At 62.3% G+C, this 14073-nt stretch overlaps 4 non-coding genes across 4 annotated transcripts; all 4 read left to right on the top strand.

The window, feature by feature from the left end:
- Positions 1-2250: 2250 nt before the first annotated feature.
- On the top strand, positions 2251-2369 carry LOC129459103 (5S ribosomal RNA). Its single transcript, XR_008649907.1, has one exon. It is a non-coding gene; the product is annotated as a 5S ribosomal RNA (ribosomal RNA).
- A 3179-nt stretch (positions 2370-5548) lies between these two features.
- On the top strand, positions 5549-5667 carry LOC129459096 (5S ribosomal RNA). Its single transcript, XR_008649903.1, has one exon. It is a non-coding gene; the product is annotated as a 5S ribosomal RNA (ribosomal RNA).
- A 3171-nt stretch (positions 5668-8838) lies between these two features.
- On the top strand, positions 8839-8957 carry LOC129459085 (5S ribosomal RNA). Its single transcript, XR_008649893.1, has one exon. It is a non-coding gene; the product is annotated as a 5S ribosomal RNA (ribosomal RNA).
- Positions 8958-12132: 3175 nt separating this feature from the next.
- Positions 12133-12251, top strand: LOC129459074 (5S ribosomal RNA). The gene has a single exon (XR_008649883.1). It is a non-coding gene; the product is annotated as a 5S ribosomal RNA (ribosomal RNA).
- Positions 12252-14073: the final 1822 nt, after the last annotated feature.

Genomic DNA, 14073 nt, shown 5'->3' with positions numbered 1-14073 from the left:
TCTCGGGGCGCCCCCGCAAGGCAGCGAGAGCACGGGGAGCTGCCAAGAAAGGAAGGAGCCTACGAAACCCACCTGCAAAGCAAGCAGTTCATCCAGGAAGCAGCCCGTCTCAGCGCTCCGTTGGTCCTCTCGCATGGACCTCCTGGCCCCCATGTTCTGGCGCAGCCCAAGCCCCCTCCACCCTCTCCCGGCCTGCTCAAAAGGGCGCCGCCTACTACGGGAGCCCGGCGCCTCCCCTCTAAGGCTCTATCGCGCTCTCTCGCTCTCTAGCTCCCTCCGCCTCTATCTTCTAGGTTTCCCCCTGGACCTCGCGCTACTTCTGTCGTCTTCCCTCGGCCTCTCTGTCTCTCGCTCTTTCTCCGTCCCTCTCTCTCAGCCTCTCCGTCTGTCTCTTACCGCCTCCCCTGAGGGCGGCAAGCCACCCAGGCGCCGAGGCAAGAGATCGACGACACGAACTGTTCCAGGGTAATAACATACAAAACAAGAAGAGTTATACCAGATACAGATCTCCGATACGAGGAGATGTGAATAGCAGTCATCATTAGTTTGTAGCAATTACTCTTTATTCCAATATTCTAATAATCCTCGCTGTATACTCATAACCTAGGAAAAACCAGGCCATGCAGAGTTAGGAGCTGAGAGGGCACAGTGAGGCGTGACCAGAAGACAAGTGTGAGAGCCTTCTGTGATGCCCAGACAGGGCCACCAGAAGGGCTCCTTGCTCTAGCGGTGACGCCGGCGTCTGGGAAGACGCCCGTTGCCAGGCGGACCGTGGTCTACCGGTAGCGAAAAGTGTCAAGGAACAACACGCGCTGCTTAGCAGACCGGGAAAGGGAGTCTCCTTTCCCCCGGGGGAGTATAGAGAAGACTCTGCCCCTCCACCTCTGCTGCAGGGCCTGACAGCAGTCACTTATCCAGATGCGTAACCGTCTCCCGGTGATGTTCTGCTTCAGTGGTCACGCTCCTAGTCCGCCTTCACGTTCCGTCCTCTACACCTGGCTCTGCCTTCTACGTAGCAGTAGAGACTTAGTGAAATTACTAAAAGTCTGTAATATGCATAAATCATGGCGTAAGCTGTCTTTCTCTTTGTCTCCTCTCTCTCTCTCTCTGCCTCAGTTCCCCGGCAGGGAAGGGCCCCCCCGTCCAGTGGACACGTGACCCACGTGATCTTACCTATCATTGGAGATGACTCACACTCTTTACCCCGCTCCTTTTCTTTGGATCCAATAAATAACAGCGCAGCCAGACATTCGGGGACACTACCGGTCTCCGCGCATTGGTAGTGGTGGAACCCCGGGGCCAGCTGTCTTTTCTTTGATCTCTTTGTCTTGTGTCTTTATTTCTACAACCTCTGGTCTCCACACACGGGGAGAGACCCTGTGGGGCTGGACCCTACACTCCCCCTCCACTGTCTTTCTCGATGGCTGTCTCTCTCATGCCCTCGGTTTCTATCTCTCCATCCATCTCGTCCATGCTCTCCTTCAAGCCGTGTGTGTGTGTGTGTGTGTGTGTGTGTGTGTGTGTGTGTGTGTGCGTGTGTGCGGGCGTGTGTGGGTGTCTCTGTGTCTTTGTGTGTGTGTCTGTGCCTGTGTCTCTGTGTGTGTGTGTGTGTGTGTGTGCGTGTGTGTGTGTGTGTGCCGGTGCGCGAGCCCGCGTGCGAGGGCCCCCGTGTGTGTCTGTGTGTGGGCGAGTGGATTTGAGCCTGGTGGTGGTGGGGTGTGTCTGGGTTTCTCTCAGCCCCTCTCACCCAGGATCAGGCCGCCGCCTCTAGTGCCAGCCCGGGGCAAAGCAGGGCAACCCACCGACCCGCTACGCCCCACGCCCTCTTGTCCACCGGCCGGGTCTTGGTCGGGACAAGCGAGCGCGGTCGGGGCGTTGTGAGAGAAAGGCCCCGCGCGGCTGGGCCGGCTGTTCGACCTTGGCCAGCCCTGACGGCTCTGGGTGGGTGGGGCAAGAGGGGACCTCGCAGGAGCCCCTGAGCGGCGAGGGATCCAAAACGCTACCTCCGCGGCAGGGCGGAGGACCGGAGCGTGTCGCAGGATCGTGGGCCCTGGGCCCTGACGCCTCGGAGCACTCCCTGTTCGGAGCGGGCCCGATGTGGTGGAAGCGCGGGAGCCTGGGGTAGGCCGCGAGCGAGCGGCCCTCGGGTTCCGCGATCCTAGCCCCGCGGCCCCGGGCTGGCGGTGACGGCTGGCATCCGGCGGGCGTGGCTGGGCCGGGCTCTTGGGGCAGCCGGGCGCCTCTCTCGGCGTCTACGGCCATACCACCCTGAACGCGCCCGATCTCGTCTGATCTCGGAAGCTAAGCAGGGTCGGGCCTGGTTAGTACTTGGATGGGAGACCGCCTGGGAATACCGGGTGCTGTAGGCCTTTTCCTTGGCTTTTTGCTTTTTCTTTCCTTTTCTTCCAGACGGGGAGTCTCGCTCTGTCGCCCAGGCTGGAGTGCAGTGGCGCCATCTCGGCTCGCTGCAAGCTCCGCCTCCCGGGTTCACGCCATTCTCCTGCCTCAGCCTCCCGAGTAGCTGGGACTGCAGGCGCCCGCCACCACGCCCGGCTCATTTTTGGTAGTTTCCGTAGAGACGGGGTTTCACCCCGTTAGCCGGGATGGTCTCCATCTCCTGACCTCGTGATCCACCCGCCTCGGCCTCCCAGAGTGCTGGGAATACTGGCGGGAGCCACCGTGCCCGCCCGGCCTGCTGTAGGCTTGTTTGGCTTCCCCGTGGCCTCCCTTCCCATTACAGTCGCCATGCTTCCCAACCTCCCCTGACTCTGCTCAACCTTCATCGCCCTCCTACACCCCCGCCGCCGCCGGGGACCTCCCGCAGGGGGTCCGCCCCTACTGCACGCCGGGCAGCAGCATCCCACCGCTTGCGCCTCGCCGCCGCCCCGCCAGGAGCCCGGCTCCAGCCTGGGAGGGCAGGGGGCCGGACCCCAAAGGCGCAGACGCGGGTTCCCTGCCCTTCGCGGTGCCTTCCCGCTCCCGGAACGCCCAGGCGATTCGATTCACTCATCGAGCGCCAGCGCCGTCGTCGCAACCTTCCGAACCGGGGGAAGGGGCGGCCAGGGGCAGCGGGTGCCACAGACGCCAGCCGAGACCTCGGCTCCAGAACGCATGGGCTGCTTTCTCCGGGGGAAGGACATTCCTTGGCCAGCCACCAGGACAACCGTCCCTGTGCACCCGGATTCCCAATGCCCCCCACTTCGTGTCAACTCCAGTCCCGAGGACACGCCAGAGCCCCAGGCCTCCGGCCGCGCCCGGTGCCAGGGCTCCCGCCAAACGGGCGGGCGCACTCTGCAAATCTCGGGGCGCCCCCGCAAGGCAGCGAGAGCACGGGGAGCTGCCAAGAAAGGAAGGAGCCTACGAAACCCACCTGCAAAGCAAGCAGTTCATCCAGGAAGCAGCCCGTCTCAGCGCTCCGTTGGTCCTCTCGCATGGACCTCCTGGCCCCCATGTTCTGGCGCAGCCCAAGCCCCCTCCACCCTCTCCCGGCCTGCTCAAAAGGGCGCCGCCTACTACGGGAGCCCGGCGCCTCCCCTCTAAGGCTCTATCGCGCTCTCTCGCTCTCTAGCTCCCTCCGCCTCTATCTTCTAGGTTTCCCCCTGGACCTCGCGCTACTTCTGTCGTCTTCCCTCGGCCTCTCTGTCTCTCGCTCTTTCTCCGTCCCTCTCTCTCAGCCTCTCCGTCTGTCTCTTACCGCCTCCCCTGAGGGCGGCAAGCCACCCAGGCGCCGAGGCAAGAGATCGACGACACGAACTGTTCCAGGGTAATAACATACAAAACAAGAAGAGTTATACCAGATACAGATCTCCGATACGAGGAGATGTGAATAGCAGTCATCATTAGTTTGTAGCAATTACTCTTTATTCCAATATTCTAATAATCCTCGCTGTATACTCATAACCTAGGAAAAACCAGGCCATGCAGAGTTAGGAGCTGAGAGGGCACAGTGAGGCGTGACCAGAAGACAAGTGTGAGAGCCTTCTGTGATGCCCAGACAGGGCCACCAGAAGGGCTCCTTGCTCTAGCGGTGACGCCGGCGTCTGGGAAGACGCCCGTTGCCAGGCGGACCGTGGTCTACCGGTAGCGAAAAGTGTCAAGGAACAACACGCGCTGCTTAGCAGACCGGGAAAGGGAGTCTCCTTTCCCCCGGGGGAGTATAGAGAAGACTCTGCCCCTCCACCTCTGCTGCAGGGCCTGACAGCAGTCACTTATCCAGATGCGTAACCGTCTCCCGGTGATGTTCTGCTTCAGTGGTCACGCTCCTAGTCCGCCTTCACGTTCCGTCCTCTACACCTGGCTCTGCCTTCTACGTAGCAGTAGAGACTTAGTGAAATTACTAAAAGTCTGTAATATGCATAAATCATGGCGTAAGCTGTCTTTCTCTTTGTCTCCTCTCTCTCTCTCTCTGCCTCAGTTCCCCGGCAGGGAAGGGCCCCCCCGTCCAGTGGACACGTGACCCACGTGATCTTACCTATCATTGGAGATGACTCACACTCTTTACCCCGCTCCTTTTCTTTGGATCCAATAAATAACAGCGCAGCCAGACATTCGGGGACACTACCGGTCTCCGCGCATTGGTAGTGGTGGAACCCCGGGGCCAGCTGTCTTTTCTTTGATCTCTTTGTCTTGTGTCTTTATTTCTACAACCTCTGGTCTCCACACACGGGGAGAGACCCTGTGGGGCTGGACCCTACACTCCCCCTCCACTGTCTTTCTCGATGGCTGTCTCTCTCATGCCCTCGGTTTCTATCTCTCCATCCATCTCGTCCATGCTCTCCTTCAAGCCGTGTGTGTGTGTGTGTGTGTGTGTGTGTGTGTGTGTGTGTGTGTGCGTGTGTGCGGGCGTGTGTGGGTGTCTCTGTGTCTTTGTGTGTGTGTCTGTGCCTGTGTCTCTGTGTGTGTGTGTGTGTGTGTGTGCGTGTGTGTGTGTGTGTGCCGGTGCGCGAGCCCGCGTGCGAGGGCCCCCGTGTGTGTCTGTGTGTGGGCGAGTGGATTTGAGCCTGGTGGTGGTGGGGTGTGTCTGGGTTTCTCTCAGCCCCTCTCACCCAGGATCAGGCCGCCGCCTCTAGTGCCAGCCCGGGGCAAAGCAGGGCAACCCACCGACCCGCTACGCCCCACGCCCTCTTGTCCACCGGCCGGGTCTTGGTCGGGACAAGCGAGCGCGGTCGGGGCGTTGTGAGAGAAAGGCCCCGCGCGGCTGGGCCGGCTGTTCGACCTTGGCCAGCCCTGACGGCTCTGGGTGGGTGGGGCAAGAGGGGACCTCGCAGGAGCCCCTGAGCGGCGAGGGATCCAAAACGCTACCTCCGCGGCAGGGCGGAGGACCGGAGCGTGTCGCAGGATCGTGGGCCCTGGGCCCTGACGCCTCGGAGCACTCCCTGTTCGGAGCGGGCCCGATGTGGTGGAAGCGCGGGAGCCTGGGGTAGGCCGCGAGCGAGCGGCCCTCGGGTTCCGCGATCCTAGCCCCGCGGCCCCGGGCTGGCGGTGACGGCTGGCATCCGGCGGGCGTGGCTGGGCCGGGCTCTTGGGGCAGCCGGGCGCCTCTCTCGGCGTCTACGGCCATACCACCCTGAACGCGCCCGATCTCGTCTGATCTCGGAAGCTAAGCAGGGTCGGGCCTGGTTAGTACTTGGATGGGAGACCGCCTGGGAATACCGGGTGCTGTAGGCCTTTTCCTTGGCTTTTTGCTTTTTCTTTCCTTTTCTTCCAGACGGGGAGTCTCGCTCTGTCGCCCAGGCTGGAGTGCAGTGGCGCCATCTCGGCTCGCTGCAAGCTCCGCCTCCCGGGTTCACGCCATTCTCCTGCCTCAGCCTCCCGAGTAGCTGGGACTGCAGGCGCCCGCCACCACGCCCGGCTCATTTTTGGTAGTTTCCGTAGAGACGGGGTTTCACCCCGTTAGCCGGGATGGTCTCCATCTCCTGACCTCGTGATCCACCCGCCTCGGCCTCCCAGAGTGCTGGGAATACTGGCGGGAGCCACCGTGCCCGCCCGGCCTGCTGTAGGCTTGTTTGGCTTCCCCGTGGCCTCCCTTCCCATTACAGTCGCCATGCTTCCCAACCTCCCCTGACTCTGCTCAACCTTCATCGCCCTCCTACACCCCCGCCGCCGCCGGGGACCTCCCGCAGGGGGTCCGCCCCTACTGCACGCCGGGCAGCAGCATCCCACCGCTTGCGCCTCGCCGCCGCCCCGCCAGGAGCCCGGCTCCAGCCTGGGAGGGCAGGGGGCCGGACCCCAAAGGCGCAGACGCGGGTTCCCTGCCCTTCGCGGTGCCTTCCCGCTCCCGGAACGCCCAGGCGATTCGATTCACTCATCGAGCGCCAGCGCCGTCGTCGCAACCTTCCGAACCGGGGGAAGGGGCGGCCAGGGGCAGCGGGTGCCACAGACGCCAGCCGAGACCTCGGCTCCAGAACGCATGGGCTGCTTTCTCCGGGGGAAGGACATTCCTTGGCCAGCCACCAGGACAACCGTCCCTGTGCACCCGGATTCCCAATGCCCCCCACTTCGTGTCAACTCCAGTCCCGAGGACACGCCAGAGCCCCAGGCCTCCGGCCGCGCCCGGTGCCAGGGCTCCCGCCAAACGGGCGGGCGCACTCTGCAAATCTCGGGGCGCCCCCGCAAGGCAGCGAGAGCACGGGGAGCTGCCAAGAAAGGAAGGAGCCTACGAAACCCACCTGCAAAGCAAGCAGTTCATCCAGGAAGCAGCCCGTCTCAGCGCTCCGTTGGTCCTCTCGCATGGACCTCCTGGCCCCCATGTTCTGGCGCAGCCCAAGCCCCCTCCACCCTCTCCCGGCCTGCTCAAAAGGGCGCCGCCTACTACGGGAGCCCGGCGCCTCCCCTCTAAGGCTCTATCGCGCTCTCTCGCTCTCTAGCTCCCTCCACCTCTATCTTCTAGGTTTCCCCCTGGACCTCGCGCTACTTCTGTCGTCTTCCCTCGGCCTCTCTGTCTCTCGCTCTTTCTCCGTCCCTCTCTCTCAGCCTCTCCGTCTGTCTCTTACCGCCTCCCCTGAGGGCGGCAAGCCACCCAGGCGCCGAGGCAAGAGATCGACGACACGAACTGTTCCAGGGTAATAACATACAAAACAAGAAGAGTTATACCAGATACAGATCTCCGATACGAGGAGATGTGAATAGCAGTCATCATTAGTTTGTAGCAATTACTCTTTATTCCAATATTCTAATAATCCTCGCTGTATACTCATAACCTAGGAAAAACCAGGCCATGCAGAGTTAGGAGCTGAGAGGGCACAGTGAGGCGTGACCAGAAGACAAGTGTGAGAGCCTTCTGTGATGCCCAGACAGGGCCACCAGAAGGGCTCCTTGCTCTAGCGGTGACGCCGGCGTCTGGGAAGACGCCCGTTGCCAGGCGGACCGTGGTCTACCGGTAGCGAAAAGTGTCAAGGAACAACACGCGCTGCTTAGCAGACCGGGAAAGGGAGTCTCCTTTCCCCCGGGGGAGTATAGAGAAGACTCTGCCCCTCCACCTCTGCTGCAGGGCCTGACAGCAGTCACTTATCCAGATGCGTAACCGTCTCCCGGTGATGTTCTGCTTCAGTGGTCACGCTCCTAGTCCGCCTTCACGTTCCGTCCTCTACACCTGGCTCTGCCTTCTACGTAGCAGTAGAGACTTAGTGAAATTACTAAAAGTCTGTAATATGCATAAATCATGGCGTAAGCTGTCTTTCTCTTTGTCTCCTCTCTCTCTCTCTCTGCCTCAGTTCCCCGGCAGGGAAGGGCCCCCCCGTCCAGTGGACACGTGACCCACGTGATCTTACCTATCATTGGAGATGACTCACACTCTTTACCCCGCTCCTTTTCTTTGGATCCAATAAATAACAGCGCAGCCAGACATTCGGGGACACTACCGGTCTCCGCGCATTGGTAGTGGTGGAACCCCGGGGCCAGCTGTCTTTTCTTTGATCTCTTTGTCTTGTGTCTTTATTTCTACAACCTCTGGTCTCCACACACGGGGAGAGACCCTGTGGGGCTGGACCCTACACTCCCCCTCCACTGTCTTTCTCGATGGCTGTCTCTCTCATGCCCTCGGTTTCTATCTCTCCATCCATCTCGTCCATGCTCTCCTTCAAGCCGTGTGTGTGTGTGTGTGTGTGTGTGTGTGTGTGTGTGTGCGTGTGTGCGGGCGTGTGTGGGTGTCTCTGTGTCTTTGTGTGTGTGTCTGTGCCTGTGTCTCTGTGTGTGTGTGTGTGTGTGTGCGTGTGTGTGTGTGTGTGCCGGTGCGCGAGCCCGCGTGCGAGGGCCCCCGTGTGTGTCTGTGTGTGGGAGAGTGGATTTGAGCCTGGTGGTGGTGGGGTGTGTCTGGGTTTCTCTCAGCCCCTCTCACCCAGGATCAGGCCGCCGCCTCTAGTGCCAGCCCGGGGCAAAGCAGGGCAACCCACCGACCCGCTACGCCCCACGCCCTCTTGTCCACCGGCCGGGTCTTGGTCGGGACAAGCGAGCGCGGTCGGGGCGTTGTGAGAGAAAGGCCCCGCGCGGCTGGGCCGGCTGTTCGACCTTGGCCAGCCCTGACGGCTCTGGGTGGGTGGGGCAAGAGGGGACCTCGCAGGAGCCCCTGAGCGGCGAGGGATCCAAAACGCTACCTCCGCGGCAGGGCGGAGGACCGGAGCGTGTCGCAGGATCGTGGGCCCTGGGCCCTGACGCCTCGGAGCACTCCCTGTTCGGAGCGGGCCCGATGTGGTGGAAGCGCGGGAGCCTGGGGTAGGCCGCGAGCGAGCGGCCCTCGGGTTCCGCGATCCTAGCCCCGCGGCCCCGGGCTGGCGGTGACGGCTGGCATCCGGCGGGCGTGGCTGGGCCGGGCTCTTGGGGCAGCCGGGCGCCTCTCTCGGCGTCTACGGCCATACCACCCTGAACGCGCCCGATCTCGTCTGATCTCGGAAGCTAAGCAGGGTCGGGCCTGGTTAGTACTTGGATGGGAGACCGCCTGGGAATACCGGGTGCTGTAGGCCTTTTCCTTGGCTTTTTGCTTTTTCTTTCCTTTTCTTCCAGACGGGGAGTCTCGCTCTGTCGCCCAGGCTGGAGTGCAGTGGCGCCATCTCGGCTCGCTGCAAGCTCCGCCTCCCGGGTTCACGCCATTCTCCTGCCTCAGCCTCCCGAGTAGCTGGGACTGCAGGCGCCCGCCACCACGCCCGGCTCATTTTTGGTAGTTTCCGTAGAGACGGGGTTTCACCCCGTTAGCCGGGATGGTCTCCATCTCCTGACCTCGTGATCCACCCGCCTCGGCCTCCCAGAGTGCTGGGAATACTGGCGGGAGCCACCGTGCCCGCCCGGCCTGCTGTAGGCTTGTTTGGCTTCCCCGTGGCCTCCCTTCCCATTACAGTCGCCATGCTTCCCAACCTCCCCTGACTCTGCTCAACCTTCATCGCCCTCCTACACCCCCGCCGCCGCCGGGGACCTCCCGCAGGGGGTCCGCCCCTACTGCACGCCGGGCAGCAGCATCCCACCGCTTGCGCCTCGCCGCCGCCCCGCCAGGAGCCCGGCTCCAGCCTGGGAGGGCAGGGGGCCGGACCCCAAAGGCGCAGACGCGGGTTCCCTGCCCTTCGCGGTGCCTTCCCGCTCCCGGAACGCCCAGGCGATTCGATTCACTCATCGAGCGCCAGCGCCGTCGTCGCAACCTTCCGAACCGGGGGAAGGGGCGGCCAGGGGCAGCGGGTGCCACAGACGCCAGCCGAGACCTCGGCTCCAGAACGCATGGGCTGCTTTCTCCGGGGGAAGGACATTCCTTGGCCAGCCACCAGGACAACCGTCCCTGTGCACCCGGATTCCCAATGCCCCCCACTTCGTGTCAACTCCAGTCCCGAGGACACGCCAGAGCCCCAGGCCTCCGGCCGCGCCCGGTGCCAGGGCTCCCGCCAAACGGGCGGGCGCACTCTGCAAATCTCGGGGCGCCCCCGCAAGGCAGCGAGAGCACGGGGAGCTGCCAAGAAAGGAAGGAGCCTACGAAACCCACCTGCAAAGCAAGCAGTTCATCCAGGAAGCAGCCCGTCTCAGCGCTCCGTTGGTCCTCTCGCATGGACCTCCTGGCCCCCATGTTCTGGCGCAGCCCAAGCCCCCTCCACCCTCTCCCGGCCTGCTCAAAAGGGCGCCGCCTACTACGGGAGCCCGGCGCCTCCCCTCTAAGGCTCTATCGCGCTCTCTCGCTCTCTAGCTCCCTCCGCCTCTATCTTCTAGGTTTCCCCCTGGACCTCGCGCTACTTCTGTCGTCTTCCCTCGGCCTCTCTGTCTCTCGCTCTTTCTCCGTCCCTCTCTCTCAGCCTCTCCGTCTGTCTCTTACCGCCTCCCCTGAGGGCGGCAAGCCACCCAGGCGCCGAGGCAAGAGATCGACGACACGAACTGTTCCAGGGTAATAACATACAAAACAAGAAGAGTTATACCAGATACAGATCTCCGATACGAGGAGATGTGAATAGCAGTCATCATTAGTTTGTAGCAATTACTCTTTATTCCAATATTCTAATAATCCTCGCTGTATACTCATAACCTAGGAAAAACCAGGCCATGCAGAGTTAGGAGCTGAGAGGGCACAGTGAGGCGTGACCAGAAGACAAGTGTGAGAGCCTTCTGTGATGCCCAGACAGGGCCACCAGAAGGGCTCCTTGCTCTAGCGGTGACGCCGGCGTCTGGGAAGACGCCCGTTGCCAGGCGGACCGTGGTCTACCGGTAGCGAAAAGTGTCAAGGAACAACACGCGCTGCTTAGCAGACCGGGAAAGGGAGTCTCCTTTCCCCCGGGGGAGTATAGAGAAGACTCTGCCCCTCCACCTCTGCTGCAGGGCCTGACAGCAGTCACTTATCCAGATGCGTAACCGTCTCCCGGTGATGTTCTGCTTCAGTGGTCACGCTCCTAGTCCGCCTTCACGTTCCGTCCTCTACACCTGGCTCTGCCTTCTACGTAGCAGTAGAGACTTAGTGAAATTACTAAAAGTCTGTAATATGCATAAATCATGGCGTAAGCTGTCTTTCTCTTTGTCTCCTCTCTCTCTCTCTCTGCCTCAGTTCCCCGGCAGGGAAGGGCCCCCCCGTCCAGTGGACACGTGACCCACGTGATCTTACCTATCATTGGAGATGACTCACACTCTTTACCCCGCTCCTTTTCTTTGGATCCAATAAATAACAGCGCAGCCAGACATTCGGGGACACTACCGGTCTCCGCGCATTGGTAGTGGTGGAACCCCGGGGCCAGCTGTCTTTTCTTTGATCTCTTTGTCTTGTGTCTTTATTTCTACAACCTCTGGTCTCCACACACGGGGAGAGACCCTGTGGGGCTGGACCCTACACTCCCCCTCCACTGTCTTTCTCGATGGCTGTCTCTCTCATGCCCTCGGTTTCTATCTCTCCATCCATCTCGTCCATGCTCTCCTTCAAGCCGTGTGTGTGTGTGTGTGTGTGTGTGTGTGTGTGTGTGTGCGTGTGTGCGGGCGTGTGTGGGTGTCTCTGTGTCTTTGTGTGTGTGTCTGTGCCTGTGTCTCTGTGTGTGTGTGTGTGTGTGTGTGTGCGTGTGTGTGTGTGTGTGCCGGTGCGCGAGCCCGCGTGCGAGGGCCCCCGTGTGTGTCTGTGTGTGGGCGAGTGGATTTGAGCCTGGTGGTGGTGGGGTGTGTCTGGGTTTCTCTCAGCCCCTCTCACCCAGGATCAGGCCGCCGCCTCTAGTGCCAGCCCGGGGCAAAGCAGGGCAACCCACCGACCCGCTACGCCCCACGCCCTCTTGTCCACCGGCCGGGTCTTGGTCGGGACAAGCGAGCGCGGTCGGGGCGTTGTGAGAGAAAGGCCCCGCGCGGCTGGGCCGGCTGTTCGACCTTGGCCAGCCCTGACGGCTCTGGGTGGGTGGGGCAAGAGGGGACCTCGCAGGAGCCCCTGAGCGGCGAGGGATCCAAAACGCTACCTCCGCGGCAGGGCGGAGGACCGGAGCGTGTCGCAGGATCGTGGGCCCTGGGCCCTGACGCCTCGGAGCACTCCCTGTTCGGAGCGGGCCCGATGTGGTGGAAGCGCGGGAGCCTGGGGTAGGCCGCGAGCGAGCGGCCCTCGGGTTCCGCGATCCTAGCCCCGCGGCCCCGGGCTGGCGGTGACGGCTGGCATCCGGCGGGCGTGGCTGGGCCGGGCTCTTGGGGCAGCCGGGCGCCTCTCTCGGCGTCTACGGCCATACCACCCTGAACGCGCCCGATCTCGTCTGATCTCGGAAGCTAAGCAGGGTCGGGCCTGGTTAGTACTTGGATGGGAGACCGCCTGGGAATACCGGGTGCTGTAGGCCTTTTCCTTGGCTTTTTGCTTTTTCTTTCCTTTTCTTCCAGACGGGGAGTCTCGCTCTGTCGCCCAGGCTGGAGTGCAGTGGCGCCATCTCGGCTCGCTGCAAGCTCCGCCTCCCGGGTTCACGCCATTCTCCTGCCTCAGCCTCCCGAGTAGCTGGGACTGCAGGCGCCCGCCACCACGCCCGGCTCATTTTTGGTAGTTTCCGTAGAGACGGGGTTTCACCCCGTTAGCCGGGATGGTCTCCATCTCCTGACCTCGTGATCCACCCGCCTCGGCCTCCCAGAGTGCTGGGAATACTGGCGGGAGCCACCGTGCCCGCCCGGCCTGCTGTAGGCTTGTTTGGCTTCCCCGTGGCCTCCCTTCCCATTACAGTCGCCATGCTTCCCAACCTCCCCTGACTCTGCTCAACCTTCATCGCCCTCCTACACCCCCGCCGCCGCCGGGGACCTCCCGCAGGGGGTCCGCCCCTACTGCACGCCGGGCAGCAGCATCCCACCGCTTGCGCCTCGCCGCCGCCCCGCCAGGAGCCCGGCTCCAGCCTGGGAGGGCAGGGGGCCGGACCCCAAAGGCGCAGACGCGGGTTCCCTGCCCTTCGCGGTGCCTTCCCGCTCCCGGAACGCCCAGGCGATTCGATTCACTCATCGAGCGCCAGCGCCGTCGTCGCAACCTTCCGAACCGGGGGAAGGGGCGGCCAGGGGCAGCGGGTGCCACAGACGCCAGCCGAGACCTCGGCTCCAGAACGCATGGGCTGCTTTCTCCGGGGGAAGGACATTCCTTGGCCAGCCACCAGGACAACCGTCCCTGTGCACCCGGATTCCCAATGCCCCCCACTTCGTGTCAACTCCAGTCCCGAGGACACGCCAGAGCCCCAGGCCTCCGGCCGCGCCCGGTGCCAGGGCTCCCGCCAAACGGGCGGGCGCACTCTGCAAATCTCGGGGCGCCCCCGCAAGGCAGCGAGAGCACGGGGAGCTGCCAAGAAAGGAAGGAGCCTACGAAACCCACCTGCAAAGCAAGCAGTTCATCCAGGAAGCAGCCCGTCTCAGCGCTCCGTTGGTCCTCTCGCATGGACCTCCTGGCCCCCATGTTCTGGCGCAGCCCAAGCCCCCTCCACCCTCTCCCGGCCTGCTCAAAAGGGCGCCGCCTACTACGGGAGCCCGGCGCCTCCCCTCTAAGGCTCTATCGCGCTCTCTCGCTCTCTAGCTCCCTCCGCCTCTATCTTCTAGGTTTCCCCCTGGACCTCGCGCTACTTCTGTCGTCTTCCCTCGGCCTCTCTGTCTCTCGCTCTTTCTCCGTCCCTCTCTCTCAGCCTCTCCGTCTGTCTCTTACCGCCTCCCCTGAGGGCGGCAAGCCACCCAGGCGCCGAGGCAAGAGATCGACGACACGAACTGTTCCAGGGTAATAACATACAAAACAAGAAGAGTTATACCAGATACAGATCTCCGATACGAGGAGATGTGAATAGCAGTCATCATTAGTTTGTAGCAATTACTCTTTATTCCAATATTCTAATAATCCTCGCTGTATACTCATAACCTAGGAAAAACCAGGCCATGCAGAGTTAGGAGCTGAGAGGGCACAGTGAGGCGTGACCAGAAGACAAGTGTGAGAGCCTTCTGTGATGCCCAGACAGGGCCACCAGAAGGGCTCCTTGCTCTAGCGGTGACGCCGGCGTCTGGGAAGACGCCCGTTGCCAGGCGGACCGTGGTCTACCGGTAGCGAAAAGTGTCAAGGAACAACACGCGCTGCTTAGCAGACCGGGAAAGGGAGTCTCCTTTCCCCCGGGGGAGTATAGAGAAGACTCTGCCCCTCCACCTCTGCTGCAG

This window comes from Symphalangus syndactylus, chromosome 19 (genome assembly GCF_028878055.3).
Source record: "Symphalangus syndactylus isolate Jambi chromosome 19, NHGRI_mSymSyn1-v2.1_pri, whole genome shotgun sequence".
Classification (NCBI taxonomy): domain Eukaryota; kingdom Metazoa; phylum Chordata; class Mammalia; order Primates; family Hylobatidae; genus Symphalangus; species Symphalangus syndactylus.
This window is presented reverse-complemented; position numbering and strand designations above follow the sequence as displayed.